The sequence below is a fragment of the Mus caroli genome, unplaced genomic scaffold, assembly GCF_978045245.1.
Source record: "Mus caroli unplaced genomic scaffold, Mus_caroli_1 scaffold_4, whole genome shotgun sequence".
Taxonomy (NCBI): domain Eukaryota; kingdom Metazoa; phylum Chordata; class Mammalia; order Rodentia; family Muridae; genus Mus; species Mus caroli.
In genome coordinates, this window is record NW_028227259.1 from 107,400,706 (window position 1) to 107,423,274 (window position 22,569).

Below are 22,569 nucleotides of genomic sequence, written 5' to 3' on the forward strand. Positions count from 1 at the left end.
GGAATCTTGGTCCACTTGAGCTGCCGTAACAAAGTAACATATAGTAGGAGCTTGTGAAACAAACAAACAATGCTGGCAATTCTGCAGGCTGGCAAATGTGTACAATCAGATTTGATGTCCTGACTCATAGCAGGGCCTCTCTCAATTGCCAGAAGAGAGTAGTGGATCTCTGGATTGTCTCACAGGAATATTTTTCTCAGAATGAGGACTCACCCCTTTGATCTAATCATCTCCCAAAGGCCAAATCTCCTAACTGTGGGGCAATGGGCTATGCATAGAAAACCTGGTCTCTAGTCGAGCTGAGGTCTTGAACCCCAGTGCTACCCGATGGGTGGTAATTTCCACCTACAACTGTAGGCGTTCGACCATGTGTCCTGGACCCCCAGCTCCTGTTGAAGTTACTGCCCCCACAGCCCCCGCCCCCCCCCCCCAAGAGAAGCATGTAGCTGGCAGTCACGTAGACAATGTCCCAAGCTTCTGGCCTTCTGGCTAGACTTCTCCTCACAGTTACCTAGCAACAGTAAGATAACACAGCCCACTATAAGAGGGGCTATTTGGCCCCTCCTCGCTCTCTAAGCTCTCTTACTCTCTAAGCTTTTACCTCTCTCTCTCTCTCTCTCTCTAAGCTTTCACCTTTCTTACTCTCTAACTCTCTTTCTCTCCCTTCCCCCCTCTCTCTATGTGGCCATGGCTTCTCTCTCTCTCTCTCTCTCTCTCTCTCTCTCTCTCTCTCTCTCTCTCTCTCTCTCTCTCTCCTTTTTTTCCTTTCTCCCTGCCTTTCTATAATAAAGCTCTAAAACCATAGACTGTCTCTGTTCATCAAGACCAGGACTAAGGACTCTTGCCTGTATGGGAACCACCCAGCGCCCCCCTTCTTTCCCTCTGCCCTCTATTCCCGTATCTCCAGTGTCTAGTGCCACCCCGGGTCCCGTATTGTGTTCTCAGCTCCTCTGCCACGGAGACTGAGAAGCTGGTGGGGGGCAGGGAGGGGCTGCCCCTTGTCCACCCACCCCCCCGCCGTGTGGGGTCAGTGACTTCACACAGCCAGATGCTTGCTCACCAGGGGCCATGTCTGCCCACCCAGAGCAGCAAAACTCTGGCGGGATGCGGGCATTCTCCCACTCCCCTCTACCCCTATACCCACAGCCCCGCACCTGACAATGTCAACTTAGGAGTTAGGATTTAATATATGAACTTGGGAGGAAAGCAGAGCATGGTGGCACAGGCCTTTAGTCCCAGTGCTTGGGAGGCAGAAGCAGACAGATTTTTGTGAGTTTGAGGCCAGCCTAGTCTGCAAAGAGAGTTCAGGACAGTCAGAACTACACAGAGAAACCCTGCCTTAAAAAGCAAGCAAGCGATTAGTTAGGGAAGCAGAAACCGGCCAGAGTAGGGCCACAGGCCTCATCCGGCCGGATCAGCACCAGGGTAGCTAGAGCCCAGGGTCGGCTGACACCCGCCAGCTACCCATTACCCCCGCCACAGGATTTTGAGACTGCTGGTGAGTGGAACACAGCTTCTGCTCCAGTCCAATCACGCGGGACCTGAGACTGCTCTGGTTGGGGAGAGAGAAATCCGGCCTACATAGGGCCATAAGCCTCTTCCGGTCAGAAAAGCACCTGGGTAGCTAGGGCGCAGGGTTGGCTGACACTAGCCAGCTACCCACAGCACCCGCCACAGGATCTTAAGACTTCTGGTGAGTGGAACACAGCTTCTGCTCCAATCCAATTGCGCGCGGGACCTGAGACTGCATTAGTTAGGGAAGCAGAAACCGGCCAGAGTAGGGCCACAGGCCTCATCCGGCCGGATCAGCACCGGGGTAGCTAGAGCCCAGGGTCGGCTGACACCCGCCAGCTACCCACGACCCCTGCCACAGGATTTTGAGACTGCTGGTGAGTGGAACACAGCTTCTGCTCCAGTCCAATTGCACGCAGGACCTGAGACTGCATTAGTTAGGGAAGCAGAAAACCGGCCTGAGTAGGACCACAGGCCTCTTCCGGCTGGACCAGCACCGGGGTACTGCCAGCTACCCACGACCCCTGCCACAGGATTTTGAGACTGCTGGTGAGTAGAACACAGCCTCTGCTCCAATCTTTAAACAGTGACAACGACAACAACTAACCCCAGAGATTACCAGATGGCGAAAGGTAAATGTAATAATCTTACTAACAGAAACCAAGACCACTCACCATCATCAGAACCCAGCACTCCCACTTCGCCCAGTCCAGGGCACCCCAACACACCGGAAAAGCTAGACACGGATCTAAAAGCATATCTCCTGATGATGGTAGAGGACTTCAAGAAGGACTTTAATAACACACTTAAAGAAATACAAAGGAACACTGGTAAACAGGTAGAAGACAATAAAGAGGAAGCACAAAAATCCCTTAAAGAATTGCAGGAGAACACTGCTAAAGAGTTACAAATCCTTAAAGAAAAACAGGATAACCTAATCAAACAGGTAGAAGTCCTTAATGAAAAACAGGAAAACACATCCAAACAGATGATGGAAATGAACAAAACCATACTAGACCTAAAAAGGGAAGTAGACACAATAAAGAAAACCCAAAATGAGGCAACACTGGAGATAGAAACCCTAGGAAAGAAATCTGGAACCATAGATACGAGCATCAGCAACAGAATACAAGAGATGGAAGAGAGAATCTCAGGTGCAGAAGATTCCATAGAGAACATCGGCACAACAATCAAGGAAAATGTAAAATGCAAAAAGATCCTAACTCAAAACATCCAAGAAATACAGGACACAATGAGAAGACCAAACCTACGGATAATAGGAGTGGATGAGAATGAAGATTTTCAACTCAAAGGACCAGCAAACATCTTCAACAAAATTATAGAAGAAAACTTCCCAAATCTAAAGAAAGAGATGCCCATGAACATACAAGAAGCCTACAGAACTCCAAATAGACTGGACCAGAAAAGAAATACCTCCCGACACATAATAATCAGAACAACAAATGCTCTAAATAAAGATAGAATACTAAAAGCAGTAAGAGAAAAAGGCCAAGTAACATATAAAGGCAAGCCTATCAGAATTACACCAGATTTTTCACCAGAGACTATGAAAGCCAGAAGATCCTGGACGGATGTTATACAGACACTAAAAGAACACAAATTCCAGCCCAGGCTACTATACCCAGCCAAACTCTCAATTAACATAGATGGAGAAACCAAAGTATTCCACGACAAAACCAAATTCACACATTATCTCTCCACGAATCCAGCCCTTCAAAGGATAATAACAGAAAAAAACCAATACAAGGACAGGAACCACGCCCTAGAAACTACAAGAAGGTAATCCCTCAACAAACCTAAAAGAAGACAGCCACAAGAACAGAATGCCAACTTTAACAACAAAAATAACAGGAAACAACAATTACTTTTCCTTAATATCTCTTAATATCAATGGACTCAACTCCCCGATAAAAAGACATAGACTAACAAACTGGCTACACAAACAAGACCCAACATTTTGCTGCTTACAGGAAACTCATCTCAGAGAAAAAGATAGACACTACCTCAGAATGAAAGGCTGGAAAACAATTTTCCAAGCAAATGGTATGAAGAAACAAGCTGGAGTAGCCATTCTAATATCTGATAAGATTGACTTCCAACCCAAAGTCATTAAAAAAGACAGGGAGGGACACTTCATACTCATCAAAGGTAAAATCCTCCAAGAGGAACTATCAATCCTGAATATCTATGCTCCAAATACAAAGGCAGCCACATTCATTAAAGAAACTTTAGTAAATCTCAAAGCACACATTGCACCTCATACAATAATAGTGGGAGACTTCAACACACCACTTTCACCAATGCACAGATCATGGAAACAGAAAATAAACAGGGACACAGAGAAACTAAGAGAAATTATGAATCAAATGGATCTGGCAGATATCTACAGAACATTCTATCCTAAAACAAAAGGATATACCTTCTTCTCAGTACCTCATGGTACCTTCTCCAAAATTGACCACATAATTGGTCACAAAACAGGCCTCAACAGATACAAAAATATTGAAATTGTCCCATGCATCCTATCAGATCACCATGGACTAAGGCTGATCTTCAATAACAAAATAAATAATAGAAAGCCAACCTTCACGTGGAAACTGAACAACACTCTTCTCAATGATACCTTGGTCAAGGAAGGAATAAAGAAAGAAATTAAGGACTTTTTAGAGTTCAATGAAAATGAAGCCACAACATACCCAAACTTATGGGACGCAATGAAAGCATTTCTAAGAGGAAAACTCATAGCTCTGAGTGCCTCCAAAAGGAAACTAGAGAGAGCACACATTAGCAGCTTGACAACATACCTAAAAGCACTAGAACAAAAGGAAGCAAACTCACCCAAGAGGAGTAGACAGCAGGAAATAATCAAACTCAGGGGCGAAATCAACCAAGTGGAAACAAGAAAAACTATTCAAAGAATCAACCAATCAAGGAGCTGGTTCTTTGAGAAAATCAACAAGATAGATAAACCCTTAGCCAGACTCACTAGAGGGCACAGGGAAAGCATCCTAATTAACAAAATCAGAAATGAAAAAGAAGACATAACAACAGATCCTGAAGACATCCAAAACACCATCAGATCCTTCTACCAAAGGCTATACTCAACAAAACTGGAGAACCTGGATGAAATGGAGAAGTTCCTAGACAGATACCAGGTACCAAAGTTGAATCAAGATCAGGTTAATGATCTAAACAGCCCTATATCCCCCAAAGAAATAGAAGCAGTCATTAATAGTCTCCCAACTAAAAAAAGCCCAGGACCAGATGGGTTTAGTGCAGAGTTCTATCAGACCTTCAAAGAAGATCTAATCCCAGTTCTTCACAAACTATTCCACAAAATAGAAACAGAAGGTAATCTACCCAACTCATTCTATGAAGCCACAATTACTCTGATACCTAAACCACAAAAAGACCCAACAAAGATAGAAAACTTCAGACCAATATCCCTTATGAATATTGATGCAAAAATCCTCAATAAAGTTCTTGCTAACCGAATCCAAGAACACATCAAAACAATCATCCATCCTGACCAAGTAGGTTTCATCCCAGGGATGCAGGGATGGTTCAATATTCGGAAATCCATCAACGTAATCCAGTATATAAACAAACTCAAAGACAAAAACCACATGGTCATCTCCTTAGATGCGGAAAAAGCATTTGACAAGATCCAACACCAATTCATGATAAAAGTCTTGGAAAGATCAGGAACTCAAGGCCCATACCTAAACATGATAAAAGCAATCTACAGCAAACCAGTAGCCAACATCAAAGTAAATGGTGAGAAGCTTGAAGCAATCCCTCTAAAATCAGGGACTAGACAAGGCTGTCCACTTTCTCCATACCTATTCAACATTGTACTTGAAGTCCTAGCCAGAGCAATTCGACAACAAAAGGAGATAAAAGGGATACAAATTGGAAAAGATGAAGTCAAAATATCACTCTTTGCAGATGATATGATAGTATATCTAAGTGACCCTAAAAATTCCACCAGAGAACTCCTAAGCCTGATAAACAGCTTCGGTGAAGTAGCTGGATATAAAATTAACTCAAACAAATCAATGGCCTTTCTCTACACAAAGAATAAACAGGCTGAGAAAGAAATTAGGGAAACAACACCCTTCTCAATAGTCACAAATAATATTAAATATCTTGGAGTGACTCTAACTAAGGAAGTGAAAGATCTGTATAATAAAAACTTCAAGTCTCTGAAGAAAGAAATTCTAGAAGATCTCAGAAGATGGAAAGATCTCCCATGCTCATGGATTGGCAGGATCAACATTGTAAAAATGGCTATCTTGCCAAAAGCAATCTACAGATTCAATGCAATCCCCATCAAAATTCCAAATCAATTCTTCAACGAATTAGAAAGTGCAATCTGCAAATTCATCTGGAATAACAAAAAACCTAGGATAGCAAAAACTCTTCTCAAGGATAAAAGAACCTCTGGTGGAATCACCATGCCGGACCTAAAGCTCTACTACAGAGCAATTGTGATAAAAACTGCATGGTACTGGTATAGTGACAGACAAATAGACTAATGGAATAGAATTGAAGACCCAGAAATGAACCCACACACCTACGGTCACTTGATCTTCGACAAGGGAGCTAAAAACATCCAGTGGAAGAAAGACAGCATTTTCAACAAATGGTGCTGGCACAACTGGTTGTTAACATGTAGAAGAATGCGAATCGATCCATTCCTATCTCCTTGTACTAAGGTCAAGTCTAAGTGGATCAAGGAACTTCACATAAAACCAGAGACACTGAAACTTATAGAGGAGAAAGTGGGGAAAAGCCTTGAAGATATGGGCACAGGGGAAAAATTCCTGAATAGAACAGTAATGGCTTGTGCTGTAAGATCGAGAATTGACAAGTGGGACCTCATGAAACTACAAAGCTTCTGCAAGGCTAAAAACACCATCAATAAGACAAAAAAAACCACCAACAGATTGGGAAAGGATCTTCACCTATCCTAAATCAGATAAGGGTCTAATATCCAATATATATAAAGAACTCAAGAAGGTGGACTCCAGAAAGTCAAATAACCCCATTAAAAAATGGGGCTCAGAGCTGAACAAAGAATTCTCACCTGAGGAATACCGAATGGCAGAGAAGCACCTGAAAAAATGTTCAACATCCTTAATCATCAGGGAAATGCAAATCAAAACAACCCTGAGATTCCACCTCACACCAGTCAGAATGGCTAAGATCAAAAATTCAGGTGACAGCAGATGCTGGCGAGGATGTGGAGAAAGAGGAACACTCCTCCATTGTTGGTGGGATTGCAAGCTTGTACAACCACTCTGGAAATCAGTCTGGCGGTTCCTCAGAAAATTGGACATAGTACTACCGGAGGATCCAGCAATACCTCTCCTGGGCATATATCCAGAAGATGTCCCAACCGGTAAAAAGGACACATGCTCCACTATGTTCATAGCAGCCATATTTATAATAGCCAGAAGCTGGAAAGAACCCAGATGTCCCTCAACAGAGGAATGGATACAGAAATTATGGTACATTTACACAACGGAGTACTACTCAGCTATTAAAAAGAATGAATTTATGAAATTCCTAGCCAAATGGATGGACCTGGAGGGCATCATCTTGAGTGAAGTAACACAATCACAAAAGAACTCACACAATATGTATTCACTGATAAGTGGATATTATCCCAAAACTTAGGATACCCAAGATATAAGATACAATTTGATAAACGCATGAAACTCAAGAAGAATGAAGACCAAAGTGTGGACACTGTGCCCCTTCTTAGAATTGGGAACAAAACACCCAGGGAAGGAGTTACAGAGACAAAGTTCGTAGCTGTGATGAAAGGATGGACCATTTAGAGACTGCCGTATCCAGGGATCCATCCCATAATCAGCTTCTAAATGCTGACACCATTGCATACACTAGCAAGATTTTGCTGAAAGGACCCAAATATAGCTGTCTCTTGTGAGACGATGCCGGGGCCTAGCAAACACAGGAGTGGATGTTCACAGTCAGCTATTGGATGTATCACAGGGCTCCCAATGGAGAAGCTAGAGAAAGTACCCAAGGAGCTAAAGGGATCTGCAACCCTATTGTTGGAACAACATGATGTACTAACCAGAACCCCGGAGCTCTTGTCTCTAGCTGCATATGTATCGAAAGATGATCTATTCGGCCATCAATGGAAAGAGAGGCCCATTGAACTTGCAAACTTTACATGCCCCAATATAGGGGAATGCCAGGGCCAAAAGAATGGGAATGGGTGGGTAGGGAAGTGGGGGGCGCTATGGGGGACTTTTGGGATAGCATTGGAAATGTAATTGAGGAAAATATGTAATAAAAATATTAAAAATTTTAAAAAAAGCAAGCAAAAGAGAGAGAGAGAGAGAGAGAGAGATAGAAAGTAAGAAAGAAAGAGAAAGAATTTGGGAGGGAGAAACGAGTATTCTGATTGCAATACTTCTCCCAGTTTCACTGAGTTAAAACAATCCTAAGAATTTAGTTTGCCATCTCAATTAGTTGGCAGTTATTGACAATCGAGACAGAACAGCACTCAGCATGTGAAACTTCAGAATAGCCCCTAATCTATCTCACTTATAATGTGTTTGGTTCTACAAATCTGTGAGAATAGTGTCTCTTACTTTAATTATTATGTATTGTTCCTTGGAATTCCTGTCTCCGTGTTTACCCAGAATTTAACTCATCAGAGCCCTAAGGCTCCATTCAGACCCAACTTTCATCTTTGTATGTAGTTCAAAGTAAAAGTCACTCAACTCTGCCACCACTAGTGTCATAACCTGGGGAAAGTCACTAAATATTTTACACTTCCTTGTCACTGTTCATGAAATCAGTGTGCTCAGAAGGGCCTCGGGGAGGACCAGATGCACTGGCATAGACAGAGCACTTCAAGCAGTATTTGGTATGAGGTAGTCAGCCATGACAGCTGGCATCTTCAGTTTACTGTGGCTTCCCTCTTCCTGCTCTTGTCTGAGCAACTGTAATGCTGGGGTCCTAAGGATCTCACAGCTCAGAGGTCCTTGACTTCCTTTTCCCACACAAAGCAAGAGAATCCCTAACAAGCCTTTCAGAGCTGGTGAACCATGACTACACCCAGACGTTTACATGGACCTGAAGTTACCGTTCTTCATATAAAGCACATACAGAGAAGTAGTTCCACAATCAACATGCCCCCTAGGTGCAACATCTACTGTCTGTCCAGCAGGCTGTTCTCCATTTACAATTGAAAACCAATCCTGTGCCTTCTAACTTCTCCCAAAAAGCCTTCACAGTATTTTAAAGCAGCTACCTCATCGCTACCCAGTCTCAACCCCCATTTCTCTTCTCCAGGCTGAACCGTGTAAGGCCTCCTGATTATGTATCGTATCTTAAGGCACACTTTCTCAGTCCTCACGATCCTCTCTCCCATGTTCAAGATCCACTTCCTTCCCAATACTCCCAGGTCCATATTCCTTCCCATTAGCAGCTGCACCTGACCTTCCAACAACCTTCAAATAGTAAAAAGAACAGTGGGTACTTTGTTTAGGAAACCAAAATAAACTTTTGTAAAATTAACCAATGCGTATAGAAACAAAATTAAAGTCATCGGTTCTTCTGAGAGATGTGTCCAACAATGCAGGTCATCACATCACCTATTTAAATGAGACTGGGACTTTCTCCAAGCCATTTTCCCTATTGTATCGAGGTACAGTTTCAGATGCTTTTATCTAGCTTGATTATGTCTGTGTGTAAATGTATACTGTATACTTTCCCCCTCAGTCTTCCTGGGTCCTGCATCTGCCGCTCTGTATGTCTGTTTCTGGTATTGCCTGTTTCTTTTTCATTCATATTTCAAGAAACAATCATTCAACAAGTATGAACTCGGTGCCTGTTATGTACAAAGCAGTAAATACTGGGATATATAAAGGACCTTCAACAGTAAACAAATCTGGCTAGGATTACTTCCTTGTTGATGCAGAGTCACAAGGAAGATGCATAATGAGGCACAGTAGAGACATGGTAAAGGGATCTGCTCAGATTGCTCCAAAGGAACCGGGAAAGAATGCCAAGTACAAAAGAGAAAAGATAGCCTCTAAGAGAAGACACCAGAAGAGGGCTAGAGCCAACGTACACAGTATCTCTTAATGTTTAATGTGTGTGGAACCACTTGAGTCTTGTTAAGATACATATTCCAAGTGAGTGAATCACAGGGGGACCTGAGTTGTTGCAATTCTGTTCAGCATTAGAAGAGGCCATGCTGTGCCTTCTTAATGTAGCAAATGTTTGAAAGGATAATGTCATGGTTGGAGTTTGGAATGTCATGGATTGGAACACCTGGACTTCCTGCACTGGACTTCAGGAGGTAGGTCACTAGTGCAGACCAATGAGGGTGGCATTCCAGTGCAGCCCATTCTACTTCCTGATCCAAACACCACATGGGAAGACTACCGTTCTGACATTATGACTGAAGCTCTTCCAACATCCTTCCACGTTATGATGGACCCTTCCTCCTTTAAATCACGTCTGTCAGGGGTGTGGTCAGAGTGATGGGAAAGCAGTCAACACAGTCAGCATGGGCCAGTGTCCATGTTCTTCTGACAGTGATGACCCCTCCAACAAACTGATTACAAGCCAACACCATCAGAGGTCAAACGCACCCTGATAATCCTGACCTTCCAAACATCATATCTTGGCTCGTCTCATCTTACATGGACTCAAGATACATCTATAAGCCTCTAGTTGGCCCAAGCCATCCAATTGTGAAGCCTATTTTATAATAAAATGTTGTGTATCTCATGCAGCTAACTGGGATCCGAAGATTCCTGCTGCTTTCAATCATCACAATTAAGTATCCTACAACACACCACCAGCTGGGCAGAAGAGCAAGCCTCAAAATCTGAAGCAGGGTTCTTTGTAATGACTTGTTTTGTTTTTGAAATTAAAATATAATTACATCATTTCCTCCCATGTAACCCTTTGCTCTCTCAGATTCATGATCTCTTTTTCTTTCATTGTTGTTATACACATACATACATACATATATATTATATTTTATGTATGTATATATATATTACACACACACACATATATGTCTAAGTATATAAATGTATCTTGCACAGTCTGTATAGTGTTACATGTGTGTATATATGCTTTCAGGGCTGACAACTGGTACTGGATTAGCAATTGGGAAGGTTCTTCTCTATAAAAGACTATTTCTCCTGTCTCTACATTTCTTGGTTTCTGAAACACAGTTCTTAGTAGATATAGACTGTATATGCATTAATGTGAGGCAAAAACAAAAAACAAAACTCATAAGTCAATGTATTGTAAGTTGGAGCCATCTGCAAGCAACAAACAGTGAATACAGTCAGAACTGAGAAGATGCAGCAAACCACAGAGGAAAAGGACCCCTGAGTATGGGGTGGATTGAGACACATTGGAGACCCCAGCACTGTTAGGTGTCAGGAGCCTCTGAGATGGGCCTGGGCAAGAATGTGGTGTTCTTTAAGGAGAAGAGAAAGTATTGCATTGGCAATAGAGTATAATGAAGAGCCCTTATGCAGGCAGGTCATACAGGAATAACTGTAAACTAAATAACATGTGGTTTCATTGGTAGAATCATTGGCAAAAAGATATAATGGTGCCAAGCTACTTGAATAAGTCCAAAAAAAGATGACAGAGCCTACTTGGTAACAGAGATACTAGACTTAAACCAAAGGATCCTAACCTGATGAGCATTTGATTTTAGCTTCACTTATGAATTTTAAAACCAGGCAGTTGCGATTTGGTCTTTCTTTGCTTTTTTTTTTTTTCAGTCCTAGTGTCTACCCTTAACGTGATGCTTAGTGATGCATGATCTCGCAAAAGCCACCTGCTCTCTATTAGCAACCTGTGCCACAATCTTTAGAAAGTAAAGAATTAGCCCAAATAAACACTGTGGTCTTTTTTTAATCTTAAACTTTATAACCCTACAGGCTTTCATTGATTTCTTATTAAATTTCACAATCATAAGATATATTTTAGAGACTCTAACTATATATCTATAAAGACTATAAGATTATAAGACTATAAATCTATATATATATGGCTGATATAGAATCTGCCTAGCCTACAGATACGGAAACCCTCAACATTTCCCATCTCTACCTTCTTCACCCCTGAATGACACTCATCTTCAGGGCCATTCCTTTGATGTGTAACCACGGCCAGCCATTCTTTGCTTTACGCTCTCAGTATTTTTGCTCCTGCAGCATCCCTTTCAGAGTTCCCTCTAGCCTCAGCCTAATCTGCCCCAGAACAAACTCTGAGAAACTCAGAGGTCAGGACTCTTAAAGAACTCGCAGGTCAGGAAGACTTAGTGTTGAGCGCTAAGTCCATTGCTTCTTCACTGCGTATCTGTCTTAAGTTTTTGACCGCCTAAACTCTGCCTTCCTCCCGTGGTCTGTAAACCACAGAGATGACTGAAGATTAATGTTTTTAAAGTGTTCAGTGCAGTGCTTATTACACAGTAAGAATTCAAAAATGATCTGAATTTGAGAGACAAATCTCAAAAAGGCTGGAGCAGGCACTTCACAAAAGAAGAACATCAATTGGCCGCATCAAGAAAAATGGAATGATATTCATCGTTAGTAATCAGCAAAATGCAAATTGATACTTATATGAGTATAATTACACATCCACCTGATTAGGAGAATATAAGAACTTGCAAATGAAGAACAGGGGAAATCTCTGAGGTTCTCCTTCACGATCTCCATGAGTACAAATTGCTGTGTCCAACTTAAAATTATTTTCTGAATTATTTATTAAAATTAAAGGCACATACGCATCAAAACTTAGCAATTCCTTCTCTTGATATTTATTATTCTAGATATATGTGATACAATCTGAATGTCGATGGCAAAGGGACAAGCAAAATTTTTGGTATATTCCTACAATAAAATGCTGTGCACCAACTCACACAAATATGCTCTATGTGTGAACGTTATCACTAGAGGGTTAAGACCTCAGAAGCTATAATGACAATAATGTGGAACTGAAGTGTAGACAAACTGAGATACATATTGAAGAGCCACGTGGTTATACATTCTACAAAGAACAGCAGCAGGTGAGTGACAGGTAAGACTACTGTGCTGTGGAGGGACAGGCACGTGATCTGGAGCACGCAGGGCTTGCTGGGAGCCTGTGAATATATGATGCATGATTATCTTAACCTTCTATTTCCGATTATAATATACATTACATCATATATAATAGAAGATATAATATATTCTTCTAGTGGATGAAATATCTACAATTTTAGAATAAGCCAGTTGCATCCCTCTCTGACTTAAGATCTCCAAAACTATTCATTTTAGGATAAAACCTAAGCACCTTAGCTTTGTCCAAGAGATCCCTCACATGTCTGTTGTAACCCTCTCCATCCATGGTGATCAGTGTCCCCGCCATGTATTGATTGTGTTTTTCCTCTGGCTAACCTCTTGCTACACGTAAACATCCACCAAAATATCCCTTCCGTGAAATCTTCTTGACTAATTTTCTCTGTATCTGTGAGATTCTCTCTGAAATCCCTTTGAACCCTATGTCTGTCTATGGAACCACACTTCACAAGTACACAATCTTTAGAATATATTTGTCCTGATAATAGCACATCATGTAAGTGACACATTCCTTCAACTGAGAAGTCCTGTAAGACAGGGAATTCCATCTAGCCAACAAATCAATAGCATATCTACACAATAGATTCTTATTAAGTATTAGCTTAATAAATAAATGTTTAACCTGGGCATAGAGCACGCCTTCTAACTACATAACATATAGCAACATATTATAGTCAACCATATAAAACTGTCATTGTTATAGATCATAAGTGGTTGGTTATTGGCAATTATCTATGATTCTTCCTTCATAATGAACACACAACACATTTTTGTAAAGTACCCTATAGCGGGTCTTGGATATTAGATTTGCATCTTCAGTGGAAGATTGTAAAAACCATAATGTGAATCACTATAGAATTAATTTCCTCAGATTTCTGCAGTTATAAGAGCCACATTAAGGCACAGGACAACCTTGCTCTGAAGGAGCCACCAGGCAAATGGGCGTGAGACACTGATCGCCAACACCAACAGCTTCCTTTCACAGAGTCTTCCAGGCACTGATCCTGCATTCTGTTCCTCAAAGATGTTATTTGGCAGACCACAGCTTCCTTATCTCGACTTTAGCTGACTAACTGCTGACGTTGGTAACTGACTATGAAGCAAGTGTAGATTTGACCTTAGATATTGAATTTGGGTGCGCTAATATTTTTATAAAATAGTACATTTTTTCAGATTATTCTAAGTGGGCAGAGCAACTAACTATACCTTTAATGTTTCCTGAGCAGATGAATTTGTAGCTGAAAATATCCACAAATGTGATGGAGTTCTCTTCCCTGTGTGTCTGAAGAGCTAAATGACGTGTGTGAGGGGTTGTGGGGGTGGGGTGGGTGAGGGGGTATGGGGGTGGGGTGGGGCATAGAGGTTTGCTTCTGGAATCAACCACTCACAATTTAGTTCAGAACCAATTTATCCACTGAGAGAGTTTAACCACTAGAGTGACATGCTGCCTACAAACAAGGCCACCTAAAAGAATGCTATCCAACCTTTACTCTATAACATGGAGAGATTGCTGTGGTGTATCTCAAAACCACAGAATAATGCAGAATGATATTAGAAGCACCACACCATCAATTAATATACATGTTCTTTTCCAATGATTTTTGCTCCATCTTGAGCAGTGCTTCTTCAAATCCATATATGAGGCGATATGTGGCAATATGGTAAACGGGTCTTGTCGACTCTCAGCATCCTACTAGGGAGTATTTGCAGATGCTTCACTTACCACTGCTTCTGTGGCTTCTCATCTATGGGAAAGGGGTCTTAACTCAACAGCATCTTGCCTGAGTAGCCATAACCAAGATCTGCGATGGTCCTGCCGGTGCTGTTCTCGCAATAGCCTAAAACCAGAGCAGAACGATGCTTCAGATGGATTTTAAGATTCCACACTCAATTTCATCTTTATGACTAAAACCAAAATACTAACATCAAATGCAATAGAACAGATTCCCAGGGTGGCAAGGAACAAGGAAACAACATAGGACATTTGAGGTAAGAGTTTCTGTTAGAATCTGTTGCAAATGAAGAAACTTTGGGTGGCCTCTGTAGCAGAACAGCTAGAAGTTTGTAAACTCTGGACATGGAACTCAGTTACTAAGTATCTGAATGGATGGGATATTTACTTCTCTACCTGTGGACTTTCAATCCGTTCAGCTTCCACTGGAACACAGTTTCTTTTTACAGCACAGTTCACCAGAGGAATGGCTACACAGCTACCAACAAAAAGAATCCCCTGGGATCCACAGCATAAAACTAAGCAGATGCTGTTCTGGAGGCAAAAGAGGCCACGATAGTAATCTGATCTTATTACAGACCCACTCCTTATCCTTGCTGCCTTCCTTATTTTAGAGCAGTGTCTCAAGGCCCACGCCAAGTTCTCAATGTTCTTCCTACTGTCAAACCTCAGGCTTGATATCCAGCTTAACAAATATGGCCGCCATCTTGAAATTATCTCCCTTTCTGGTCAAATAAGGGTCTCATCACTGTCCCTGGTGAGTGTTACAATAATTTCCAGGAATACTTTCCCCACCATTCTCTCATCTACTTCTAACATCCAGGCATGATCTGCTTCATCATACATCTCCATTTTAGAGCAGAGTGTCTCTTCCTCTTCTTCATTCCTATTGTACTGACCATCAAACTGTCCTGTCTTCACTGCTTAAGTCAACTCCCCACACAAGCATTGACTCCAACATCTGAAACCCATCTCACCATCTTTCACGCATTGCACTTTTCAATTAACAGACAACTATTGTGTGCCTAGTGTGCCCACTGTGTGCTAGGCTGATATGACATAGTATCTGAAGGGACAGGAAATTACTGTTTGGTGAGGTGGTTGGTGTGAAGAGAGAAGCTCCCCCTAGAGACACAAAATAAACACAGCCAAGTAAGTAGTCCTAGGAGCCTGCCTTCATGCTCTGTGGTTTCAGGACCCATTTCCACATGGAAAGACAACAATGACTCCAGGATCCCACACTTAGGAAGCATCTAGTCCATCCAGGCTGGCCACTAGCCACACACCAGGACTTGGTTTTATTTCTGTGAGGAAAACCCACTGACATGAATTTTTAGAGCTTTTAAGTCTCTGTTGCTTATGTTTTGTCTTGATCCTGACATTAGGGAGGAAGAGGGAGGAGGATAAGGGGAGGAATCAGTAGAATCCTGTCCCTTACTGTGCAGGCTGCTTAGCAATGCCTGGTGCCCTGTGCCATGCCTGGTGCCCTGTGCCATGCCTGGTGCCCTGTGCTCTGCCTGGTACCCTGTACCAGAGCTGATGCCCTGTGCCATGCCTGGTGCCCTGTACCAGAGCTGGTGCCCTGTGCCATGACTGGTGCCCTGTGCCCTGTATCAGAGCTGGTACCCTGTGCCATGGCTGGGGTTCTGTACCATGCCTGGTGCCCTCTACTCTGCTTGGTGCCCTGTGCTTTGTCTGGTGCCCTGTGCTCTGCCTGTTGCCCTGTGCCATGCCTGGTACCCTGAGCCATGCCTGGTACCCTGAGCCATGCCTGGTGCCCTATGCCATGCCTGGTACCCTGTGCCATGCCTGGTGCTCTGTGCTCTGCCTGGTGCCCTGTACCATGCCTGGTGCCCTGTACCATGCCTGGTGCCCTGTGCTCTGCCTGGTGCCCTGTACCATGCCTGGTGCCCTGTGCCATGGCTGCACCTTCAGTCTGCACACCACTAAGAGTATGTGAGCAGTTGTGACTGGAATAATTCCAACAGAGCTCGCTATCATTTATCTTTCTGTACAAAGCTTGGCTTTCCATTCCCACCAGCGCGCTTCTATGAAGTCTATGGGTTTTGTATCTTGGAGGCACCAGGGATGAGAATGGTGAGAAAGGCCAAAGTAGCTTGTTGTGGGTCCAAAATGTCAATTAGACTACAAAATTCATTGCTTAAAATAGGTGTGTTTGGAAACTGCTTTCATACGTATAAGTTTGATTTAGAGATCTTTCAGTGTTACCCAGTGTTGTTTCCACTCATTTTACCAAGGTTCACTATTAAAAAAGAAAAAGAAAAAAAAAAAAAGGTTTTTCTACATTAAAGATGAAGGAAACAATGGTCCTCAAAATACACAGATTTTTAACTTTCCTTTCTCTAATTAGCTGGAGAGATTGAAATGTACTCAAACTGTGGGGGCTGCAGGGGGGGAGGGGAGGGAGCAGTCTGCTCAAACCACTTGAACTTCAGTGTGAAAGCCAGTAAGGAGTAACTAACACACAAGCTCCCTTCTAAAGCCAGTAAGGAGTAACTAACACACAAGCTCCCTTCTAAGTGACAGCGTCTCCTCAAACAATATGCAGCAAGCCCTCTTACCCGACCCGGCAGCACCGGGTCTCAACACAAGATTATGCAATGCAATAAATAATCTCAATATGCTGAAGACACAAATGGATTTTGTTCGCCTTGACTGATGATGCAGCTGCCCTCCCGGGAGTCTGTAGGCCGTTTTCCCCAGGAACCCTCCCCTCCTCGCTAGCTAGGGAGAAGGCGCAGTAACAGATGCCTGTATGGAGGGAGCTCCTTTGCGTGCCCGCAGCCAGGGAGAGCACTGCGCTCCTTTCTAGTCGCTACTGGACACTTCTGCGCCCCTCTATAAAAGACTGCCACCATGCCAAGCAAGAGCTTGGGAAGGAACCTTACAGGAAGCAGGGCAGGGGTACAGGGATGAAGTCCTCTACGGTGTGGATCCGTTTGCTTCTCATACAGACTGAAGGCAGCCTTCACCAGCAGCCCATTTTTCTGACGAGCAACCAAAGACTTGCTTGGCTTATTCACAGCCATACCACTCCAGAGCTAGCAAATAGGACGTGAGGTCAGCTCTGGTGCAAGAAAAAAAACACACCTGACCCCGTGCTTAACAGACAAGGAAACCTTACTGGGTCTTTATCTTTTCATCAAGATGGAAAGCCTTTGTAGCTAAGCTTATATTCCAAGAGACAGGTTCGTTTACATGAGCCTAGAATATAACTTTGAATATATGTATGTTCCTTTGAACACTTACATTTAGGCAAATCTCCTTTGCTTCTGATATCCCTATAGCACAACACTGGCAGCCAGTGAGTTTTGCTGTAGATTTAAAATAACACTTCTATGGCATCCGTATCCCCTCTCAGTTCCTCTTAACCTTGAAGCATCTTGACCACATACTATGAAACCGTAGTACTAGCTGCAGATGCGCCAGACAATGACAGAGAGAGCACACTCGGTCCCTGTGGGATCCGTTTGTAATCACCCCTTCCGGCATGCAAACATATCCCCTCCCCCAGCCGATGCTGTTTTGGGGGACAGCAAGCAGGAAGCTGGAGGCAGCTGAATCTGCCTCTCCCCAGGTAGTGTCTCGGCTCCCCTATCACTGGGAACCTCTTTTCATTACAACTGCAAAGATCTTGCCCTGAAAAATGAAAGCTATGAAGGACTGAAGGGAAGGAGAAGCCAACAAGGAAGCTGGAAACTCACGCTTAAGGTCAACCACCTTCCTCATCTGCTTTTCTAGTCCCATTGCAGGGGAAGGAGGCAATCCCTTCTAGTGTACAGAAACTGTACAATACTTTGTGTCAATTTGAAGGGTAAGACCAAGATCCCCCCTCCCCCAAGGAAAGAAAGAAAACACACAGCAGAAGCAGCAGGACTGCTACATCAAAATGTCTTGCCCTATATCCCCATGATTCCAAAGTGGAGTTGGAGGCTTGTGAATCCATTCACGAGCATGGCTCCTGTGCTGACATGCTCACTGAGGACAGCCGTCTACTGAAGCCTCTCTGAGAGAAGTAAGTGGCTATTACCGCAACCATTTTAAATGCGTTGACCAGCATCCTGCAAACCCATCCAGGATTGGCAAAAGCAGCATTAGAAAGAGGCAGAAATTGGGGAAAGGAAAGTGGTGCCTGGTAACGGTAGCCTTCCTTCACTCCCCGATGTGGCCTGTCCCATATGACTTAGCCTGTGTTCATGAAAGTTATCTCCGTCACACAGACACATCGCTCTGCAGCAAACGCAGAGCATGTAAACAACCTTGTGGCTGCTTCAAAACCTAGTGCCCTGGGGTAAGCCATTCCTTTCTGTGGCCAAATTGCAATGCCCTTGAAAGTTATCTGCAGAAGGGAGTCAAAGCAGCACCTAGGTCCTTCTGTTTAAATGTCGGAAGGAAAAGTATATTTTTTTCCTTGAAATATCCATAACCTGATTTACTTGGAGGTTTTTCAAATAAAGCACACTTATTCTCTGAAGTACAAACACATAAATTCTGATAACTGTATCATCAAGCTCTTTTCCAGTGACAGCTTATTTTTTTTTCTTTCTGAAAATGCTCTGACATTTCTAGGGGACACAGTATCTCAGCACTGAATACCTGGGAACCTTGCCATAGAAAAATGCTGCCTGCTGTGACTGAGAGATCACTTTCTTAAAGGGACCTTCACCTGGGTGGCTGCGGTGCCGCCAGTGTTTGCTCCTTTCCCTGGTCTGTTCCCTGTCCTGTGTTCCTGTCTGCAGCCCAAATTTAGCTCAGGGTCTTTCTACAAGAGGAACATAGTTTCTAATATTTTGGTAAATACCTCTAAAGTGCAATAATGTATTCTAGAATATTTAAAGTTAAATCGGTCTGGAAATAAACATTTATGTTTATTTATATTTATTAATAACGTTTTTGAATGTTTTATGAGACCCATAGCATTTCTCAGTTAAAGTGAGAGCCAGACTCCTCTCTCTCTCTCTCTCTCTCTCTCTCTCTCTCTCTCTCTCTCTCTCTCTCTCTCTCTCTCTCTCTCCCCTCTCCCCCCACCCCCCTCGTGTGTGTTTCTCTTACTCTGCCAAGTCATAACAATAATGGTCTGTCCCACCTTCTAGAATTCTTCACTCCAAACAGAAAGGTTTTAGCCTCCATCTGAGAAGAGATGCTTTGCCCAGAGAGAAACACCAGTCTTTCTGCCTCACAAATAGTACACTTGCTTAAACCCGCTCTCCAACACCATCACTTCCTACTTTCTCATGCTCTCTCCCATTCCACCAGGAACGATGACAGATATCATCCACCCTCCCAAACCAGGTTAGAACCCAGAATGAGCAAGGAGCCACCTACCATTCCGTGCCTGAGAACTAGGATCCTGGTCCGGCTGTTTGCCCCAGAAATCCTCCCTACTGGGTAGTCATTAGCCACATTCCAAACCGGAGTAAGGAAGAGAGTCTTTGGAGGTGTAGCGATTATTTAAAAATAATAACAGACAGGTGATTTCCAAGAAGACCCAATCTTTAGCTCACTCAAGCCCCTAGTAATTGAGGAGTGAGGAAGAAAAAGGAAATTTGTAAAAATGAAAATAGAAAAAAAAAGGGTAAGCATATAAGAAGCACCACCCACCCCCCATAAAAATAAACTGAGACGACGAGGAGGCTTAAGAGAAGAGAGAGCGGCTTGCTGAATCACCCTCTCACTGCCTGGAAACCATTGTGCAGCGGGAGGCTGCCTGTACCATTGTGGAACCTACCAGAGGAGACGGACAGAGGGCTTGGGGAATGGGGTTGCTATGGCAACTGAAAGGAGCACACATGACGTCAAAGCCCAGAGAGGTCTAGGGAGGGGTAGGAGGAGGAAAGAGAAAAAGGAAAAAGTCTATCTGTGGCTACAGCTACCTCGTTTTCTGGCAAAATGAGAAGCAAGCTTCGGAACGTGGCAACCAAGATATGCGAATTCAGCGTGCGGGGGCGGGGGCGGGGGGGGGGTTGGAATTCTGCACGAAGCCAAAGAGCATCCTCCCCACTGCTCCAGCTCTGCACAGCACCAAGGGCAGATCAAACAGCCATTGGGAAGCCAGTCACCCCGGATTTTCAACTACCTCAGCTTTTTACAAACAGCGAAGGAAGGCAGAGGTGTACCATCTCTCTAAATGTCAAAACAAACAAGAGATGGATTCAACCTCAGAAGAGATGCAAGATTAGACCTGCATCTGGACCATAGAGGTCATTTATCCAACCCCATTTCTTCTTGGTCTCCCTATTTTTGTACAAACCCTGCATAAATATCAGCTAAAGCAAACTGGCTAGACTGGTGTTTATAGTGCAGTTTAAGGTAGAAAGAAACTACTGACAATTTGAGTTAATAAATTAGGGTACTGCGATACTCTTTTTCTGGTTTCAGAAAATTCCATGGGAAACTAATATAAATTGAATTTACTACATATCTAATTTTTAAGCAAATTTTCTGACTTTGCTATATGAAATTTTAAATTATGTATGTATGTATATATACATATAGATGTTTATAGATATAGATGATATAGATATAGATGGAACGATCCCTAGAGTACTTTCACTATTAAAATGTTTACCAAAACAATTTTCACCTTATTTCACATATAGCATCATTTCAATACATATTTTGAAAGTAATCCTAGTCTTTGGACTTTTCAAGCTACACAATTAGATTCAATGCTGGTTTTTCTCAAACATCTTTTAGATGGGTTTCCATCTATTGAACCAAAGTGATGCTAAAATTCATGTTTTCACACCGTGCCCTGTAACTGGCCCACTGACTTGAGCGAGGAGCTTCTATCCCTCTGCTGTAGGGTTATGAGTAAGGTTAAACAGGTGTAAAGCCAGCAGAGATGGCGGACCCTGCGATGCATCATGAGATCCCGAGGGACCACATCGAGTTTTCAGTCCCCGAGCTGTTTTACCCGAGAAGAAAGCTCAGAAAGGAAAAGCTGTGTGAGCTCTCGCTCTACAACTCCCAACATGTTTTTGGTTGTTTCTGTGTTCTGAATTCAAGTCCCATGAGAACCAGTAGCTGACTACTAATTTTTACTCTCCACTTGGGTCTACTTATACATTATGACTGCCTGGTATAAACTATGGATGAACAGCCAAGCAACTTCACAGTAGGCAGCTTGTAAATTATTGGTCTGAATGTCCTTCCTTTCCTCTGCTTCTCTCTCCCCACCTTTTCTGTGCTAGGAACCAGAGGTCAAGGCCTACATATGCTAAGCAAGCCCTGTGCCACCACGCAGCATCCCCAACATGTTTCCATGGCAAAGTCAATCCCAATAATGACATTGACAAGGAAACACTGGACTTTGGCTCTTACCTTGCACTCTGAACAAATACTACAGCAAGAGAAGTTATATGCCACAACAGGAGGGTTAAAAAAAAATCTGTAAAGCTTGTAAAATAATGTCTGTCCTCTAAATGAAAAACAAAATTCTGATCTTGGAGTAAGATTTCTTAAGGCAAATAAATGTATTCACTCTGAGGAAAAAAAAAGAAAGAAAGAAAAGAGAAAGAGAAAAATACTTCATCAATGTCAAAAGCTTTTACTTGCTCACAGTCATCCGTGAGAAGGCAGACTAAGAGAAAATATTGACATGCCTGTGAAAATATACTTGATGTATACAAACTCCTGATTATACGAACATTTACAGTCCAGCAATGACAACAAACAAAGATGTTTGATGAGTAAGAGGACTTCAGCAGACACCTGAAGGAAGGCTTATCAATAGTCCATATGTACATGAAAAGGCACTCAACATGACTAGTCATTAGGAAAAAAATGCTAATTAAATCCAGAGAAATTCTACTCCATGCCTACAAAAATGGCCACAACCAAAAGCACTCATACTGGAGGAGCTATGAGAAACCAGAGCTCTCTTCCTTGCTGGCGAGAATAGAAAGTGATAAAGCTACTTTGGGAAGCAGGTCGGAAGATTTCCATCGTGATAAACAGACACCTACAGTGTGACTCAACAATTCCATTTCTAGGCATTCATGCAAGGGAATAGAAGCATGCACACAAAACGTTGTGCATAGATGCCATACCAGCTTTATCTGCAATAAGTAAAAGCTATAAGCAATTAAAAGTGTATCCACAGAACAGATAAGCAAATGATTGTATATTCATGGAGCAGAA

General features: G+C 42.8%; 1 protein-coding gene across 4 annotated transcripts in view; it reads right to left on the bottom strand.

Annotated features, from left to right (window-relative positions):
- The window catches only part of Mapk10 (mitogen-activated protein kinase 10), a 313,083-nt gene extending 292,919 nt beyond the window's left edge, over positions 1-20,164 (bottom strand). For all 4 annotated transcript variants that reach the window (XM_085836936.1, XM_021162159.3, XM_021162158.3 and 1 more), the window contains exons 1-2: positions 19,753-20,164; positions 14,398-14,512 (exon numbers count right to left, since the gene is read on the bottom strand). The gene's annotated coding sequence lies outside the window, so the exon portion shown is untranslated. The remainder of the gene's footprint in view (positions 1-14,397; positions 14,513-19,752) is intronic.
- Positions 20,165-22,569: the final 2,405 nt, after the last annotated feature.